This window comes from Arvicanthis niloticus, chromosome 16 (assembly GCF_011762505.2).
Source record: "Arvicanthis niloticus isolate mArvNil1 chromosome 16, mArvNil1.pat.X, whole genome shotgun sequence".
In the NCBI taxonomy this organism is placed as follows: Eukaryota; Metazoa; Chordata; class Mammalia; order Rodentia; family Muridae; genus Arvicanthis; species Arvicanthis niloticus.
In genome coordinates this window covers 26,461,496-26,479,841 of record NC_047673.1, presented here as the reverse complement: position 1 = coordinate 26,479,841, position 18,346 = coordinate 26,461,496, and the positions used below count along the sequence as shown (strand labels likewise).

The window sequence follows — 18,346 nt, the reverse complement described above, 5'->3', positions numbered from 1 at the left end:
CTCCATGATAATCAGAGACAACATGAGTCTGGGAGATGAAGCCATGTCTATGTCTCAGCAAAATGGTAGAATGCTGTGACCCTCAGGACAGCCTTTAAGGCTGTGAGAAAGAACACTGAAAACATGTGTTTGAAAATATATGCAAAATATAAGGATGTTTCATGAATTGTATAAGGAGCTTCACAGATCTAAAAGGATAGAGGCAGCTGTACTGTGAGCCTGCTGGTCAGAATGACGCTAAGGAAGGAAGTAAAGAGCTTCAGGGAGTGGTGATCACACGAGATCACACCCAGCTAAGAGTTTTGTTTATGCTTACAAAGGCTGGTAGATTTCTGAGTCCATGGTCAACCTGGGACAGAGCTAATTTAGGTCCTGGTAAGATAGGAATGGTAATTTCAGGGTGGGATCCTACCCAGCTATCTTATTGTCTGTGCTTGTGCTTGCTGTCTCTTCCTAAGAATTGAGGGGCTGGGGTCATGGGGTGCTGATTCATGGGATAATCAAAAGGGAACTTGGGGTGATGACTAAATTTTATGGTGGGGGGAAAGGGGTCGCCACAACATGAGGAGCTGTATGAAAGGGTCACGGCCTTAGGAAGGTTGAAAATCCCCACCCTATAGACTTGCCTACAGGCAATGCTATGGATGCTTTTTCTCAATTAAGATTCCATCATTCCGATGCTTCTAGCTTGTGTCAGGTTGACATTAAAAACTACTCAGTACACCAGCCTCCAAAACTGCAAGTCAAAATATATATATTTTTTTTGAGTAAATTCTTCAGTCTCAGATTGTCTGTGACTGCAACCAAAACTCAAACAACCACCTTTTTCTTTAATGTTTCCCTGTGGGTCCATCTGACATGTGTGTTTCACCTTTTGAAACCATCTTTCTTAAAATATAGGCAGCACATCTAAACATGTCCTGTGTTTCCCCCGAGTTCTCACATTTAGTCTAGAGCAGTTACCCTCAAACCACTTTGTTTCTCCTTTGAAACACACTTGCAAGTAAAACTAATACATTTTAACATATACGGAGTCCTGGACTTTCTTCAACAAAAAGGACTCTCTAATATTGCCTAACTTCTATGGTGGTTTCTTAAGTAGTAACTGTGAAGGGAGAATACAATCGTTCTCTGTAGAGTTTAGATAAGGTTTTAGAAGAAAAGTCAGGAACCACTCGAAAGGAAGTGACTGAGCACCCTTGGGGGGCTGGGTGCAGGTGGCCCCCATCTTTCTTTGTCACCCATCTTTAAAGTTGAACAGAAGAGCCTAGGAATTTATTACTAGGGGAAGCAGCTCGGTGAGGGTTTATTGATAAGATTGACGAGAGCCGGGTTTTCTCATTGTTTTCTCTCACGACTCTGTCATGGGGAGGTGGGTGGGTGGGTGGAAAGAGTAGCTTTCTGCTCACTTCAAACGAGGGAAGGAAGGCTTCAGAGACCATTCAGAGAACTTTACCTGAGTGCATGTGTTTGCATGGGCACACATGGGCATGCATGAGCATGCATGGGTGTGTGTGTGTGTGTTTTCATGCAAGTGCATGCACATGAATATGCATGGGTGTGCGTATGTGTGTGTGTTTGCATGCATGTTCATGCACATGAGCATGCATGGGGTTTGTGTGTGTGTATGTATGTGTATATGTGTGTATGCATGCATGTGTGTGTGTTTGCATGCAAGTGAATGCACACGAGTGTACATGGGTGTGTGTGTGTGTGTGTGTGAGTTTGCGTGCATACGCACACACATGAACATGCATAGGCATATGTGTGTGTGTTTGCATGCATGTGCACACACATGAGTATGCATGTGTGTTTGTGTGTGTTTGCATGCAAGTGAATGCACACGAGTTTGCATGGGTGTATGTGTATATATGTGTGTTTGCATGCACATGAATATGCATGGGCATATGTATGTGTGTTTGTGTGTATGTGTTTGCATTGCATGCAAGTGAATGCACGAGTTTGCGTGCGTGTGTGTGTGTGTGTGTGTGTGTGTTTGGGGAACAGGCACCTGTCTTCCATTTGCCCCAGGAAAGAGTGTTATTGCCAGGAGTAGAGCAAAGATGAAGGCACCTGATGTAGGGCACCCCTGAAGCCCATACAAGTGCTGTGTACCAGAAGGAATCAGCCTGCCACCAGCTGGCATGGTGACAGCCAGGTATGTACCATCCTTCACACTCCCTTTTCTCCTCTCACTCTTTTCCAGTTCTGAAAGATCCAGAATGGGGTAGGCATGCAGTGAAGTTAGTAGCAAAGCCAGCTATGACCCCCTACTCCAGCACTGGTTTCTTGGCTTAGACTGGACCCAATGCATGAGGACAGAAGGGATTTAAATTGGATGATGAATCTAAGTCTGATATTGAGCTGGACATTTTTATTATGTGATAAATGAGGCTATTTGTTAATTTTGTAGGACCTGCCTGGGAATTCATCCAGGACCCAAAAAGCAGCATTGGACTTAGCACAGAAAAAAAAAAAATTGCTTTTTGTTTGTACTGTATTGAGTCCAACTCAGTTAATGAAGCAGAGACTCAGTAATAAGGACACAGAGCCTATAACCTCCGTAAAAGGGTTGGAGACCCCTGATGCTGTTGTTTGGAGACAATCTCGCTATGTGGCCCAAGCTAGTCTTGAACTCATGAACCTTCTGGTCTGGCTTCCAATTAACTGGAATAATGTGGCTGTACCACCATGCCTAGTTAACACATAGGAACCTAGTATTCCTTCACACAGTTTAACCCAGTTCTCTCCAAGCCCTATGCCTCTTTCTTCTGCGCTTTTCAACAGTGCCGCCTACAGTGGTCTAGAACTCAGGGTTTTCCTGCCTCAGCCTCTCAGATATTAGGAATATAGGCTACCATAGAGTTAGAAAGGCTGGGGCACATGGGGGTAAGGAAAGAATGACGGGGAGAAATGGGAAGTAATGGGGCCTGGTGAGGCAGGAGGTCTGAGAAGCTATGCAGGGTTGCCAGACCCAACAAAGACAAGTGTCACACCGCCAGCTAGCCTTTGTCTTCTCCAGCTACCACTCCGCAGAGTTCTGTTGGCAGAAAGGCGGGTAGAGCATCTATCTACCTGTAACATTTGCTGTTCTATCTAGTCAAGCCATCAAAAATGAAGAGAAGGAAACTGGGAGAATAAAGTTGTACCCATGAATCCTAGAGGGCGAAGCTTTGACAGTGCTAAAATGAACCAACTATAGCTACCAGGAAACTCAGCTATGTCAAAAAATATTGCATGCTTTGGTGATGAGAAGTCACAAGAGGCGACAAATTTATATTTCCTGCTTTAAAGAAATGTGGACTTACTCCAGGATGGTTGAGCAATTAAGGTCCTGGACTTTTTATTTTTTAATGTGGCTTATATATAATAGTGTGAAGCATATTAAAAAACAGGAGCATTCAGTCTTTAACTTTTGAACCAAATAATCAGGGTGAATTTATTCTTAGTGCAACATATAATTTTAACCTTTTATTATGCAAAGCTGACAATTCAACTTAAATAGTGAGAGTCTGTTTGGCACAATTAATTTGAATGATATTTACTGTTTGCTGCATCTCCCAAAACGCAGAGCACCTTGCAAAATTTGCTCAAGTTATTTTCAAACCACTGTTGGATCCTTGCTAGCCTGGAAGAGCTTAGAACTGCCTAGAACCAGCCTTTGGGAAGCTGAGAGACACAGGGTGCAAAGGTGCTGGTGGCATCAGAAAGGAATTTTCATATCAACAGATTCAAGCATAAAAAAAGGAAGTGCCTGCTGTCACTTCCAAGGTCCCATCACCAACACCTCCCAGATGCAATCATGGAAAGCCAGTACCACTTTTGTCGTTAATGCAAAACAGTATGTCTCCATTTCCCCAGCATCGGAAGACCTAAGGTAGAGGGTGATGTGGCCAGAAGGGTCTTCATTAGCCACTGCGTCCCCATCTCAGGCAAGCTGTGAGCACCCTGAGATGAAACAGACGAAACGATGCTGATCTGATAACAGGGATGAATAAATTAATAACCATTCCGAAATGCAAACGCGCACTGCTGGAGTGAAGGAGAAGGGAGACGTATCCTGGGCAGCTAAACAGAAACCAGAACCGGAAGCCCAAACAGATACCGGGATTTTCACAACATGGCTGAGACAGACGGAGAGGTGTTTCTGAGACCTGAACCACAAAGCTAGATTTTTGGGTAAACCTTAACATCCGACTTCGGGGCTCAGATCCTGTTTTATTTTGAAATAGAGTTTTCTGAAACCCAGGGTTCATCGTTCTGCCACTGGCATCAGTTCCTCAAGATCTTAAGATCTTGCATGGAAAGAAAAAAAACTAAAAACAAAATTTGATTGCTCTTGAAATTTCACACTGGGAGTCCCAAGCTTCTGTCTTTTCAGAACCCCAAAGTCCTTGTTTGGATTCAGGGGTGGTCTCTCTGCAGAGGCTTTGACCAGCCCGTCCAGCTGCTAGTTCCTTCTCTCCTACTTCAACCCTTCTAGAGCAAGACAGACTGTGAAGTTGGTATAGCACGCCGTTCTCTTCAACCACATGGCTTCCTTTGGAAGCTGATACGCCTTTTCTGCCTGGGCCCCCATGGTCATGTCAGGGGCTCACCTGCTCAGGACAGAGAGGCCCTGCACTGGTAAATCAGCATCGACAGAAGCACAAGAGCCATTGTTTCCATCACAGTGACACACAGACCTGACTTTGTGAAACCCTGAGGTTGGAAGCCTTTAGTTGAAGGGGAAAAAAAAACCACCCAAACTCTGGTGAATTGGGCTTTCTGAGAAAGAACACGCTGGCTGGGGAACATGTCCTGCGCATGCGCACACTGTGCTGCCCAGAACCGACTCCCCTGCCAGACTCTGGAGGTCGTTCACAGTCATCTTTCCCTACGCAGCTTCTCTCTCGCCCTCCTTTAAGTCTTCATGTTTACTTTTACAGTCTAGTTAAAGAATGGATACGGCAAGCACAAGGGGAAATGGAAAAAATATGAGAAGAATGCATCAAAACTCCTTCCATGCTGTTTCTTCAGGAAAGCTCCTTTCCGAGGAGGAGCCAGCCGTGGTTTTGTTTGCTGGCTATCTTTCCAGAAATGTGATGAACTGATGTGATCCATCAGTAGTTTTTGTGGTGTCGGTGGATGCGAGTTTATGATGTGGGCATATACACATTAACAAATATTGCGTGATAATCCGCAGCCCAGAGAAAGGCTGCTATACTTCCTGCACTGTGTTAAGTACTTTATACATCCGGGTACACTGTTACTACCCCCACTCTCTGGATACGGGGTAGTGAGGTCCTGATCAACAAGGAACTTCTCCAGCATTGCAGAACTCTCTCCTGGGAGAGACAGAATTCATCTCCCAGCAGACTGGTTTGCAATTCATCTCCCAAAACATCAGGCTCCATTGCCTCTGCCCAGGTGCAGAGGTAGGATCTCCTTTCAGCAAGCTCCCTGTCAGGGCCAGGAGCACATGACTCACAGTCCCAGAAAGCACTCTTGCACATGAGAGCTGATGGATGGTAGACAAAGCAATGCCTGGCCTGCCCTTGGCACCCTTGGTCTGCAAATAACAATTTGCAGATTTTAATTAACGGCACACTTGCGGGAAGGCCAAGAACAACAGGAGCTCCGCGGGTAGACGCCTTGGGCTTGAAAATCCGAATGGAAGGCCTTTGTTGCCATCTTTCAAACTACAATGATTAGCAGGGGGCGGAGCTGTGCTGGCTAGGCTTGGCCAGGAGAGGGGTATAGATTAATTACACAGATGGATCGCTTTGCCCAGAAAAAGCCAGTGACGGTTTGATGGAGTGACTTCTGCAGCCATAAAATCGAGAGATAGATGGCTCTCTCTGAGCCAAATGGGAGCCCTGAAGAAATTGACCTTATGTCTAAAAGTAAAAATGATCTGAATGAATTTCACCAGGTGGAGGGAGTCTCCTCCTGATACTTTCAAACAGTGATTCCTTGCCAAAGACGCTGGGCTCAACTGTCAAACTCGGGAAGAGTTCTCTTGACAGACTGCCTGTGAGCCTGTGGGAGGAACACTGCTTCTGGACACACAGAAGATTAAAATTGAGGGTCAATACCTTGAAAAGGACCTTTGTGTGCATGAGGCATTAGGGAGAAGGCTGTGGGGTGTCTGCTTATTTTATAGTCAAGATATATCTTTAAAAGCCAGTTTATCTCATGTCCTTATCCAGAAGCAATCTGTGACCTGCTCTGTCCCATGGGGGATAGGAGTATGCCCACTGGTTACTGTCTGTACTGGCTGTTTTTGTCAGTGGACTTGACACACAAGCTCGAGTTATCAAAGAGAAAGGAGGAAATGCCTCCATGAGATCCAGCTGTAAGGCATTTTCTCAATTAGTGATCAAGGGTAGGAGGACAGATTGTGAGTGGTGCCATACCCAGGCTGGTAGTCCTGGGTTCTATAAGAAAGCAAGCTGAGCAAGCTGAGCAAGCCAGGGGAAGCAATCCAGTAAGCAGCACCCTCCATGGCCTTTGCATCAGCTTCTGCTTCCAGGCTCCTGCTCTGTGTGAGTTCCTGTCCTGACTTCCTTTGGTGATGAACAGCAATGTGAAAAGTGTAAGCTGAATAAACCTTTTCCTCCCCAACTTGCTTCTTGGTCAGGATGTTTGTACAAGAATACAAATCTTAACTAAGACAAAATTGGTACTGGGAGTGGCGTATTCCTGTGACAACCTGACCGTGTTTTGGGGAGGACTGTGGAAGGACTTTGGAACTTTGGGCTGGAAGAGCCACTGGGATGTTAAGAGCTCTGTAGGATGTTCTGTAGGAGCTTGGAAGATAATGCTGAGAACAGTGCAGAAGATGGAGGTCTGGCTTGCGAAATTTTAGAGAGAAAATTAAAGACTCTTTATCAGGGCCATTGCTATTTTGATTGTGAAGATTCTGTGGTTTTGGTTACCTGGGGCTGAAGAATCAGTTGTGTCTAACAACATACAAGAACTACTAAAGTGAAACTTTTGGATTACTGGGTCAATTGATGCTGGTTAGATGGAGCTAAGAAATTAGCAGGGATTAAGAAAAGACCAGCATCTCTGAAGTAAAATCTTCTGGTAAGTGTTTCCCGAGAGCACAGAGAAGCTCTGTTCCAGAGGCAGCCACTGTTATACCTCGTGTCGGCAGCCAGACTTGGTAATGTATAAGAGTCACCCAGGTGGTACTGGTTTTGAAAATGTGACAGGGTAGCAGCTGATGCTGGGCACTGTGAGAGGCCAGGAGAGGCCAGTGGTGAAGATGCAGCTTCAGCAGCAGTTGAAGGCCCAGCACTAAAGGGGTCATGCGGAGAAGTTGAGGCCTGTCACCTTGAAAAGAGCCTATGAGAGGCTTTATGTGAAAGAGCTGAAGCAGAAGACAGCAGTGTTCTGAAGATGCCAGGACCATGAGATGACCACCAAGAGTAGCAGCAGCAGTGGAGTACAGGCAGCTGGAGCCTAGAGGACAAGGTGTGTGCTACAGGGGGCAGAGCTGGAGACGTGACCAAAGCCCTTTGGATCCCAGAAGATCGTGAGTGGATCCCAGACACTGGAGGGTTAGAATTTGATTCTGCTTGCATTTGATTGTGACTGTGCCCTGATATTTTTCCCTCTTGAATAAGAGAGTACTTTAGTAGAGCCCACAGTTAAGAGACTTTGAATTGTAAAAGACTTTGAATTTCAAAAGAGATTGGATATTTTAAAGGGCCTGAAACTTTACTATGTTTAAATTTGTAAAGACTATGGGACTTTTAAAGTTATTTAGATCTTGGAGATGAATAAGGAAGTAAGGGTTGATGCTTCATAATGATGTGTTTGTGTGTCAAGTTGACAAGGGGTCAGTTGTACTGGCTGGTTTTATGTGTCAACTTGACACAAGCTGGAGTTATCACAGAGTGTTGGGGCCTAGGCTGGCCCACTTTGGGTAGCCTAAAATGTTGAGGCCCTCTCCACTCCGCGCTTGGTGGCACTGTATCCCGGCCCAAGCTGCCACTCCGGTCCATGGGTCGGGGTTCAGCAAGAGAGAGAGAGAGTGAGGACTGACTCGAAGAATGGAGACCAGACAGAGTGTGATTCAATCCCATTTATTCTTCAGTCTCTCTTCCTAGTCCAAGTCCCAAGTCTTGAGTTCCTACTTCCTAGTTCCTCCTCCTAGTTCCTAGTTGTACTCAATTTGTTCTCTTCCGAGTGTCTAATGTCTACTCCTACTCCTAGTGTCTGAATCTCTGTTACTCCAAATTGTTCTCCAAGTTGTACTCTCTAATTCTCAGATTTGATTCTGTCTGATTCTCAGATCTCTCTTCTGTCTGCCTCTCACCTTTATATGTCTCACTTCTAAGCCATGCCTTTTGGTCACACCTTTAATCATGCCCTTAGGTCTTGTCTCTAAATCTGATCTCTAAGTCACACCTTTAAGTCACACACCTTTAATCTCACACACTTTAATCTCACACACCCAAGGAAAGTCCTGGGTATCTAAACCAAGATTATCAGAGTGTGCTCAGCTGTTGTAGGCTATTGTAATACAAGTCTCATGTCAGGGTATATGGCTCAAGATGGCTGCAAAGCTGATAGCCGCTTTCTGCTAAAAGTCAGCTCCCAACAACAGAGAAAGGAGCCTCCCTTGAGGAAATGCCTCCATGAGATCCAGCTGTAAGGCATTTTCTCAATTAGTGATCAAGGAGAGAGGGCCTATTGTGGGTGGTGCCATCCCTGGGCTGGTGGTCCTGGGTTCTATAAAGAGGCAAACTGAGCAAGCCAGGGGAAGCAATTCAGTAAGCAGCACCCCTGCATGGTCTCTGCATCAGCTCCTGCCTCCAAGTTCCTGACCTGCTTGAGTTCCAGTCCTGACATCGTTTGGTGAAGAACAGCAATGTGGAAGTGTAAGCTGAATAAACTCTTTCCTCTCCAACTTGCTTCTTGGTCATGATGTTTTATACAGGATTAGAAACCCTGACTAAGACACTGCCCTTCGGTCCAGAGTTTCTCAGAGGCATCAGCCTTACCAGGGTTGCTAGACAGGTGCTTCACTGTTTGCAGTTTTCATGAAGGGCACTGACACTGGGAGTAAACTAAGAGACAGATCCAGACTGGGAAGTTTGAGGGCCTGGGTGAAGCCCAGAGCTGGCTATACTACCGGCTAATGACAAGGACTTGATGGGCTGGAGTCTTGGAGCCTCATTTGTGTCAGAGGATTAATGATCTTCCCCTAGCCCTGACATGATATCAAGATGGAGACAGAAGAGCTTAGATATCATTTGTAAGCCGCAACACACCTTAAGAAGCCGAGAAGGCCATTTAGACCAATGCTGGGGCAAAACATACCTGATAGGGGTTGTCTGCCTCTGTCCCACACATACTGCTTGTGGATGCTTCGTCTTTACTAATGCTAATGAATGAATATACCTAGGATCCATCACTGTGGCTACTTTTTCATCCTTCGCCCAGGTCTTGTCGATTCTGAGAAAGGTCCCACAGGAGTTCTAATTTATAACATTCCTGTGACCACATTAAAAATGGTAGCACATTCTATGGTTTGAATATGAAATAGCTTTGGTAGGTGTTGGGAGCTGACCTTTAGCAGAAAGCAGCTATCAGCTTTGCAGCCATCTTGAGCCATATACCCTGACATGAGACTTGGATTACAATAGCCTACAACAGCTGAGCACACTCTGATAACATCTTGCTTTAGATACCCAGGACTTTCCTTGGGTGTGTGAGATTAAAGGTGTGTGACTTAAGAGTGTGACTTAGAGATCAGATTTAGAGACAAGACCTAAGGGCATGATGAAAGGTGTGACTTAGAGGCGTGGCTTAGAAGTGAGACATATAAAGGCGAGAGGCAGACAGGAGAGAGATCAGAGAATCAGAACTTGGAGAACAATTTGGAGTAACAGAGATTCAGACACTAGGAGTAGGAGTAGACATTAGACACTCGGAAGAGAACAAGAAGGAGTACGACTAGGAACTAGGAACTAGGAACTCAAGACTTGGGACTTGGACTAGGAAGAGAGACTGAAGAATAAACAGGATTGAATCACACTCTGTCTGGTCTCCATTCTTCGAGTCCATCCTCACTCTCTCTCTCTTGCTGAACCCTGACCCACCTGCAGACCAGAGCGGCAGCTTGGGCCGGGAAACAGTGGCCACCAAGCGTGGAGTGGAGAGGGCCGCAACATTTTTGGCCGCCCAAAGTGGGGCAGGCTGGGCCTCAACAGTTAGGCTCATGTGTTGAACTCCTGGACTCTAGCTGGTGTCTCCATATAGAAGACAGTCAATAGTTGAGGAAATCTGATCTGGTTGGAGGAGGCAGGTCACCGGGGGAGGTACCTTTAAACATTATTGTTTACAATACCTTCCTCTCTCTGCTTGTGATGCTCTTCTCTGTTCTGCTCAAATGTCTGGGGCCAAGAACCAGGGACTAAAACTTGTAAAACCATGAGGCAAGCAATTGTTTTTTCTTCTTTAAATTTGCTATTTAAACTGAAGATTTAAAACGTATATATGTGTATGCGTGTACATCTGTGTGTGTCTCCTGAGCATATACCACGTCTGACTGTGCTCGAAGCGGAGATAAGAGGGCATCAGATCCCCTGGGGCTGGAGTTATAGGCACTTAAGAGGTGCCTGACAAGAGTGTTGGGAACCAGACTGAGGTCCTCTGGAGGAGCAGCAAGTGCCATATGTCCAGCCCCATAAACTGGTTCTTTGAGGAATTTGGTCATGGCCACAGGAAAGAATGACTGACACGGTGCTTCCCAATTGTATAAAATAATGACTTACATCCAATTTAAGACACCGATCATATTTGCCGCCACATGTCCTCTCTTTCCTCCCTCCCCACGCTTCGTTTCTCTTCTTTAACAGATTCCCAACCACTTTCACGCCATCTTCTTTTTTTTTTAATCTATTGTTCCTCTAGAGTCCACATATGAAATAACATCGTGATATTTATCCGAGTCTGGCTCACTCTGCATATATAGGACGTCTTCCAGGCCAACCCATTTTCCTACGCATGGTATGATTTTTATTCTTCGTTGCTCAACAACGCCGTGTTGTTTATCTGCCCATCTGTGGATTCTGTAATCACAATATGGTAAGTCGTGTCACAATAAGTGCGGGTGTTGTAAGGCTCTCTGCTGTACTGCTGACTTTGAAGTCTCTGGGGATACACCCATCAGCAGTATAGCTGACTAGGGCCGTAGTTCTATTTTTAGCGTCTTGAGGAACCTCCCACTGGTTCCACAGTGGCCAATGTACTTCACGTTCTAGCCCCCAGTATCGAAGGCTTCTTCTTACCCCCACCTCCCATGGTTTTCCAGGATTTGTTGTTATTTGTTTTCTATAATTTTTAAGTTATTGCCGGGACGCGTGCAATTCTTAATATTGCAAGAATATGTATCTTTGAGGATTCGTTTTTAATTATGTATGTGTGTATGTGACTGTGTGTGGATACGTGCATGTGAGTGGAGGTGCCCAGAGGCCAGGAAAAGGCATCAGATCCCTAGGAGCTGGTGTCAGAAGATGTAAGCCATCCAGTGAGCCGTGAGCCGTGAGCCGTGAGCCGTGAGCCGTGAGCCGTGAGTTCAGCTTTGGTCTTCTGGAAGAACAGTGTGCGTTCTTGACTACTGAGCCATGTTTCCAGCCCTGCCCCATCCCTCTCTGTTTTCCTTATGACAGCTATTCCTATGGGTGAGATGGAATCTCAGTTTTGATTTGCATTTCCCTGACACTGAAAGAATCTGAACATTTAGATCAGTGATTCTCAATCTCCCCAATGCTGTGACCCTTTAATACAGTTCCTCACATTGTGGTGACCCCCAACCATGAAATTATTTTCCTTGCAGCCTTATTGTAGTTTTTAAATATATGAATTATAATGTAAATACCTGGCATGCAGGGGATCTGACATGTGACCCCTGTGCAAGGGTCATTCTACCTCTGAAAGGGTAATGACCCACAGGTTGAGAACTGCTGTTTAGATGATTAGTGTCAGTTTGTGCTTCTTTTGAGAAGTGTTTGTTCAGTTCATGTGCCTGTTGCTGGCTGAATCGTTTGGTGGTGTAGTATTGTATCTCCTTAACTCTTTATATATTGTGGCTCTTCAGGATCTGTCAGTTGAATGGCTAGGAATCCCCACCCACACACACACACTTTGTAAGCTGTCTCTTTGCTCTGCTATATTTTCTGTTCTGCAGAAATTATTTAACTTATGTAACCCTAGTGAGCAGTTCTAATATTATTTCCTGTGTTTATTATTTTCCTGTAGCACTTTCAGAATTTCAAGTTGTACATTAAGATCTTTGGTCCATTTAGTTGATTTTTGTACAGGGTAAGAGTATGGATATAGCCCCTGCCTTTTACATAACGATATATAGTTTTTTCTACCACTTTGTTGAAGAGCTATGTTTTCTCCAGTGTGTGTTTTGAGCACCTCTATCTACAGACAGACAGGTGACTGTGGATGGGTGAGTTTATTTCTTCATTCTATTATGTTGTTCTAAATGTCCATTTTTGTGCCTGTACCACACTGGTTTTGTTATTATGACTGCAGTATTATACTATAGTATGATTTAAAGTCCAGAGAATGAAATGCTTCCAGCATCATGACTATTTTTTTTTTCAGAATTGCTTTGTCTGAGTATTTTATTTATCTTTAGGTATTTTATGCTGCAATATGCATCTCAGGATTGTTCTTTCTAGTTCTATAGAGAACTTCGTGAGTTTTGAAGGATGTCGTGGAATCTGCACTTGCTAGTATGACCGTTCTAACAATAGGAATTCTGCCCATCTATGGACATCCAATACCTTTCTGTCTTCAATTCTTAGAAACCTTCCTTCCCTGCCTTCCCTGTTTTATAGTTTTATCAGTAGAGATCTTCCATCTCTTTGGATATGCTGATTCTTAAGTATTTTACGTTAAAGAGGAAAACTGTTTATAATAACTGTTTATAAACGTTCTCACTAATTTCATGTCAATATGTCTTAGAAGCTCCTGACTTGTAGGCTGGCAGCATATTTTGCTGCTAACGTTGTCTAGCACTTGTAGCACTCGGTGAAGTGTTTGCAGTCTTCCAGTCATAAGATCGTACCATCTGCAATCACATACACTTTAACTTCTTCCCTTTGTATTTGTATCCCCTTTCTCCTGGTTCTCTTGCCTGATTTCTCTGACTGAATCATTTTTTAAAATATTTTTTTACTTTATTTATTTATTTATTTTACTTATTCACTTTATATCTCACTTACTGTCCCTTTCCCGGTCACCCCCTCTTACAATCCTTCACTCTATCTCCCCTCCCCTTCTCTGAATGAGTAGGGGGCCCCCCTAAGTATCCCTCCACCCTAGCTCATCAAGTCTCCATGCCTCTAGGTGGTGAATCTAGGTGACTTTTCTCCTGCTGAGCCAGACAAGGCAGCTCAGTTAGTAGAACATGTCCCACATACAGGCAACAGCTTTGGGGATAGCCCCATTCCAGTTGTTTGGGACCCTCATGAAGACCAAGCTGCACATCTGCTACATGTGTGTGGGGAGGCCTAGGTTCAGCCCATGTATGTTCTTTAGTTAGTGGCTCAGACTCTGAGAGCCCCAAGGGTCCATGGTAGTTGGTCTTCCTGTGGAGTTCCCATCCACTTCAGGACTGCAATCCTTCCTCCTAGTCTTCCAAAGAGCCCCCAAGCTCCACCCACTTTTTGGCTGAGGGTGTCTCTGACTGAATTCTAACTATGCAATAGCTTCTAAGTGTACAATGCCACAGCAGTAAATGGATTGGCACTAATGGGCCGACATCAGTGTTTCCATATCTGCCATCTCCCACCATTCCAAACTGAGATTCTATAACCATCAGATAGCTCTGCCACTGTTGGCCCATCTGTAACAATTTTCCTGTGCAAACACCTTATATCGGTGGGATCATATAACATTAGCTCCTCTGCAGCTGAGACAGTACAACTGTAAGTTCAGCCCTGCTGCTAAGGGAGAAGGAAACAGTGATGGAGGCTGGGACAGACAGTTGGACTTGCCCTCCATCATGGAGCTAATTCTAGGAAAGACCAGGCCTCCTCTTACATGCCTGGTTTAGTTCATGTAATATGTTTTCAAGCTTTATCCCTGTATTAGAGCATGTATCACCATCTCCTTTTAAGGAAGCATGTTATCCCACACATAGAAATAGAGAGACACAACCATGCGTATACCCACAGTTTGTTCAGCTAACTCAACGATTGCTGGACATTTAAGTTCTCCCACCTTTTGGCTGCTGTGAATGATGCTGCTGGGAACATGGAAGGAGGAATCTGCTTGCATCTCTCTCTAATTCTTCTGGGTAACCGGGAGTGGAATTGCTGGATCATATGTTCACTGCTAGATTCTATATTTAACTTTCTGGGGACCTGCCAAACTGTTCTCCAAGCAGCTGCAGCATTTTACATTCTGGCCCCCAATGCACAGCCTCTCCACACTCTCCCGACCAGTTGTTGTTTTCCGTTTTCTTTTTCTCTCTTGAAAACAGCCATCCTAGTAGGTGGGAAACAGCAGCCCCGTTTGTTTGGAAGGATATCAGAAACAGCTTCCTGTGCTGAGCTACCTACCCAAGAGTAGATGAGGAGGGCTGCCTACAGCTGGACCCCTCCTAGCACAGTAAGAGTCAGACACCTGGAAGTTGTTATTGCAAGACCTTCCTACAAAATAGAGCAGTTTTCCAGTGAGGACCTGGGTCCTGCACCTGGGAACTTAGTGACAATGTTGGCCATCTAGTCAATGATCCGTCCACTTATTCTTCCTCTCATCAGTGAGGCCACATTTATTGAGCACCTATTTGGAGGGGTACAAAGAAGCAGGGAGAGACTGTATTAAATACTTTAGCAAGATCATTCCCTAGGTTCCCCCAAAAGAAACCTGAGAAATGCTCTTGTCCAATACCTGCACTGTTCAGGAATGTTTTCTAAACATAAAGAGATAGGAATAGGTCCCAGGCTTCCAAATCAGCAATCAGTCAGAAAGGATATAGCCCAAGCCAGGAGAAAAAGCCCCTCTACATCTTGAGTGGGGGGAGGAGGAGTTTCAAACAAGGGCAAGCATTTGCCAGGAGGTGCTCTTTTTCTTACAGCTCACTCCACAGTCCAGCCACTTGATCAGCCAGTGAGATTTGATGCAATGAAGCAAGTGTAGTCGACCTGATTAGATAAGCCCAGGTCCCTTCCACTGTGATAACCTCTCACAGAAAAAAAATATGACACACAGGTCACTTGTAAAGAGAGATACCACTGACTTGGAGTTTGAGAGCTGTGCACAAGTGTATTTGATTTCACTCTGGGAAAATTCCAAAGGACAAAATTGGGAGGATTTATGAATATCATAATGTGTGTGCAATTGGATTTCATCAAGACACAGGCTCGTTTTCCGGCTCATGCTGGGATCTTTCAATTATATTAAGGGGCAAAGAGAGAAAAATGGAAACAGTGGCCAGAGTGTAATTTAGAGATAGAATTTCCACATCTGTTTATTTTCCTCTGGTTAGTGCTCAGACCTGCAGTAAACCGGACTGACAGGCAGTACCATTCCCTAAAGTCATGGTAGCTTCTAGAATGTCTAGGCACATTCCAGAGCCACAAAAAGGAAGAAGAGAGGCCCTGCCCGCTGCTATCAGGGAGAGAGTTCTCCTAGAGCTGGGTGGGGATCTGCAAGAATTTTCTTTATTTTTGCAGGAGCCATTGGGACATCTGAGATGACAGCTGGAACATAAGATTAAGTACGATTGCACTGAGCTCCCTGTAACTTGGATGCCAATGATCTCTGCTTCCCATCCCATCTGTAATCCTGATGCTTTATCTCATCACATATTTTACTGTCATTTTATGTACCTGGGAGTACTTTGCAGACATAATTAATGTCTTCAATATATGTAAGGACTTTTGTGTAAAGATTATTATGCTCAAAAAGTCTTTTTTTTTTTTTTTTTTTTTACCAGAGTGCTCCAAGACCTTGGCATTGTGCTAGGACCTTGAAGGGAAGCAGAGGGCTGGAGATTAGCCACCAGCTTACATCCAGGGTAAGTGCAAGACACAGGTCTGTTTGTGTATCCTGTATCCTGGCTCAGGGCCCCTGTTTGGAAGCCTCTCCCAACACTGGCATCTTCTCTCTGTCTCTTTCTTATCAATCTGGATCTGTCACTCCAATGGTCTCGGCCTGGCTTCCAGATGCAGCCCTGCCCAGCAGCTTCATGTCAACCTGGTCCCATGATTTTAATCCTGGCTCAGAATGATCTCACAGCAAAGACCTGGATGCCATCCTCTTCATATAACAGAGACTACATATTTTAGAAATATTTGCAATATACAGGCATTTTAAAATAATTAGTAAGCCATCGGCTAAGCTTAGTATTTAACGAAACACAATCCTGATGAAAAACACCCAGCCAATTGAGATTACTGTCTTTCAACTAATTCAGGATTCAGCAGGCTTAGTAGAAAAGAGAAGCAGACACATGAAAGCAACTGGTAAACAGATCTCGAAGGGGAGTCTGAGATTGCATAATGCAATCTAACTAGGGGTCTGATGTTTGCTGTCTCTTTCAGGATCTGGAGCTAAGGGAGCAGTTATCTAGTTCAGCCAGTTTGTAGCCTGCAAAGGTGGGTGGGGCCCAATCACTGAACCACTGTAGAAGAGCTAAGACCAGGGCAGCCCTGAGAGGGCTTTCACATGCCTTCGGAAATTTCTGCCCCTACCTGAAATAAAATTTAATCCCTTGGGAGCTTGTGACAGGCAGGAAGAACTTGGGGGTGTCTTCTTGGGCTGCACAGGCAGGCCTCTTCTGGTTTTGCTTTTCAAGACTCCTCTCTGGACCTGGAAAACTAAGTCCTGTGACACCGATATGAGGAGTGGTTTTTGGAACCCATTTAAAAACTGTTTGTTTCTATGCATCTGAGAAGAGCTTATTTTACAGCCTGAGAAGAGATCCAGATGGTACCTTTAGAAAGAAAGAGAATGGCTCAGAATAACAGGAGGGTACTGGGGAATCCAACCCGCAGCCTTGAACATGTGTGAGGCGGGCACCTTGGTACACATAGCCACACACTGACATGTATAGACACACAGAAAGGCCACATGTAGCTGGGCACACAGGCCTACCAACACATTTAGACAAACTGATCTGAAGGTTAAGACGCAGGCCTCTGACCTCTAGGGCATATTTCTACAGAATCATGCAAAAATGGCACATGTCAGGAATAATTACCCAACAGATTACATCATTCTTTACTTTGGGGGTTCCCCGGACATCTTTTATCAGCCATTTTGTGCTCGTTCAGGGCCTTCCTCCTCCAGCCCTCATGTCCTAAGTCAGCCATATTTTAGCTGACTCATACCTGATATTTATATCAGCACCATGTGGACTAAACATAAATTGGCCCTGACATCCTCCTGTTCCTAGACTATGTGGGGCATGTGTTCTCCCACTGAGTGATATGGCAGCCCCCTGATGGCTTTACCCCTGTGTTTGTATTCCACTAGGAGGACGCTCATTCAAAAGACTCTCCTCTCCCTCTGCCAGCCTCTGCCAGCCTCTGTCCTTGCTCACAGTCTTGGGAGCTGTCTGGTTGGAGCATGGAGAAAAGCATCTGGATGTGTTGGCTCAGCGTGGATTAGTTCCTTCTTGCTGTGGTTCAGCCTTGAGGCAGAGAAGACCACGTCCTGTTGCCCAAGCCTTGAAAAGGGACAGAGCTCTGTGAAAGGAGGATTGGCAAGCTCTGGCTTTGCCTAGAACTGTACTGATCCTTGGGGGTGACATATTGACTGTAGATACAAAGCCACACTCTCGAGTTGGCAGATTATTAATAAAGCGGACATTGCTGATTTCCAGCTGTTAGCTACTTGCATTTTCTCTCTGTATTTTGTGGGAATGGGTGTTGTACGTGAGTCCCCTAAATCCCCAGCAGCTTCAGTCTTTGGAAGAAAGCATTTTCCTTTCTTTATCCAAATCATTCTGCAAGCTATCACAGGCATACGCAATATGCAGTTCTTGGACTCCTAACACACCAAGCTGGATTATGTGACCTGGGAGGACTTCCTGGCTTCTCACTGACCGACATTATGTCACTGCTGAAGCTGCTGTGGATTGTGGCCCCATCTCTGCTAATAAGGGTATGAGTTTCTCATTACCCAGACAGACAGACGTGTCCTCTGCAGAAAATCCAGGACTCTCCGGTCCCGCCCTCTTTATGAGATACCTGTCCTGGTTTCTATTCAAGCCCAGTGAGCTGGTTACCTTAAGCCTCAATGCTGGAGCTCTGATCTGCCCAGGAGGACAGGCAGGCAGCTTATGAAATAAGTATCTTCTGGCTTGAAACTCAGCACCAAG

The 18,346-nt window shown here is 45.0% G+C and overlaps 1 long non-coding RNA gene across 2 annotated transcripts in view; it reads left to right on the top strand.

The window, feature by feature from the left end:
• Positions 1 to 17,899, top strand: part of LOC143434679 (uncharacterized) — a 51,426-nt gene extending 33,527 nt beyond the window's left edge. For both annotated transcript variants that reach the window (XR_013104379.1, XR_013104378.1), the window contains 3 exons: positions 10,912 to 11,085; positions 15,959 to 16,039; positions 17,500 to 17,899. This is a non-coding gene — a long non-coding RNA (uncharacterized LOC143434679). The remainder of the gene's footprint in view (positions 1 to 10,911; positions 11,086 to 15,958; positions 16,040 to 17,499) is intronic.
• Positions 17,900 to 18,346: the final 447 nt, after the last annotated feature.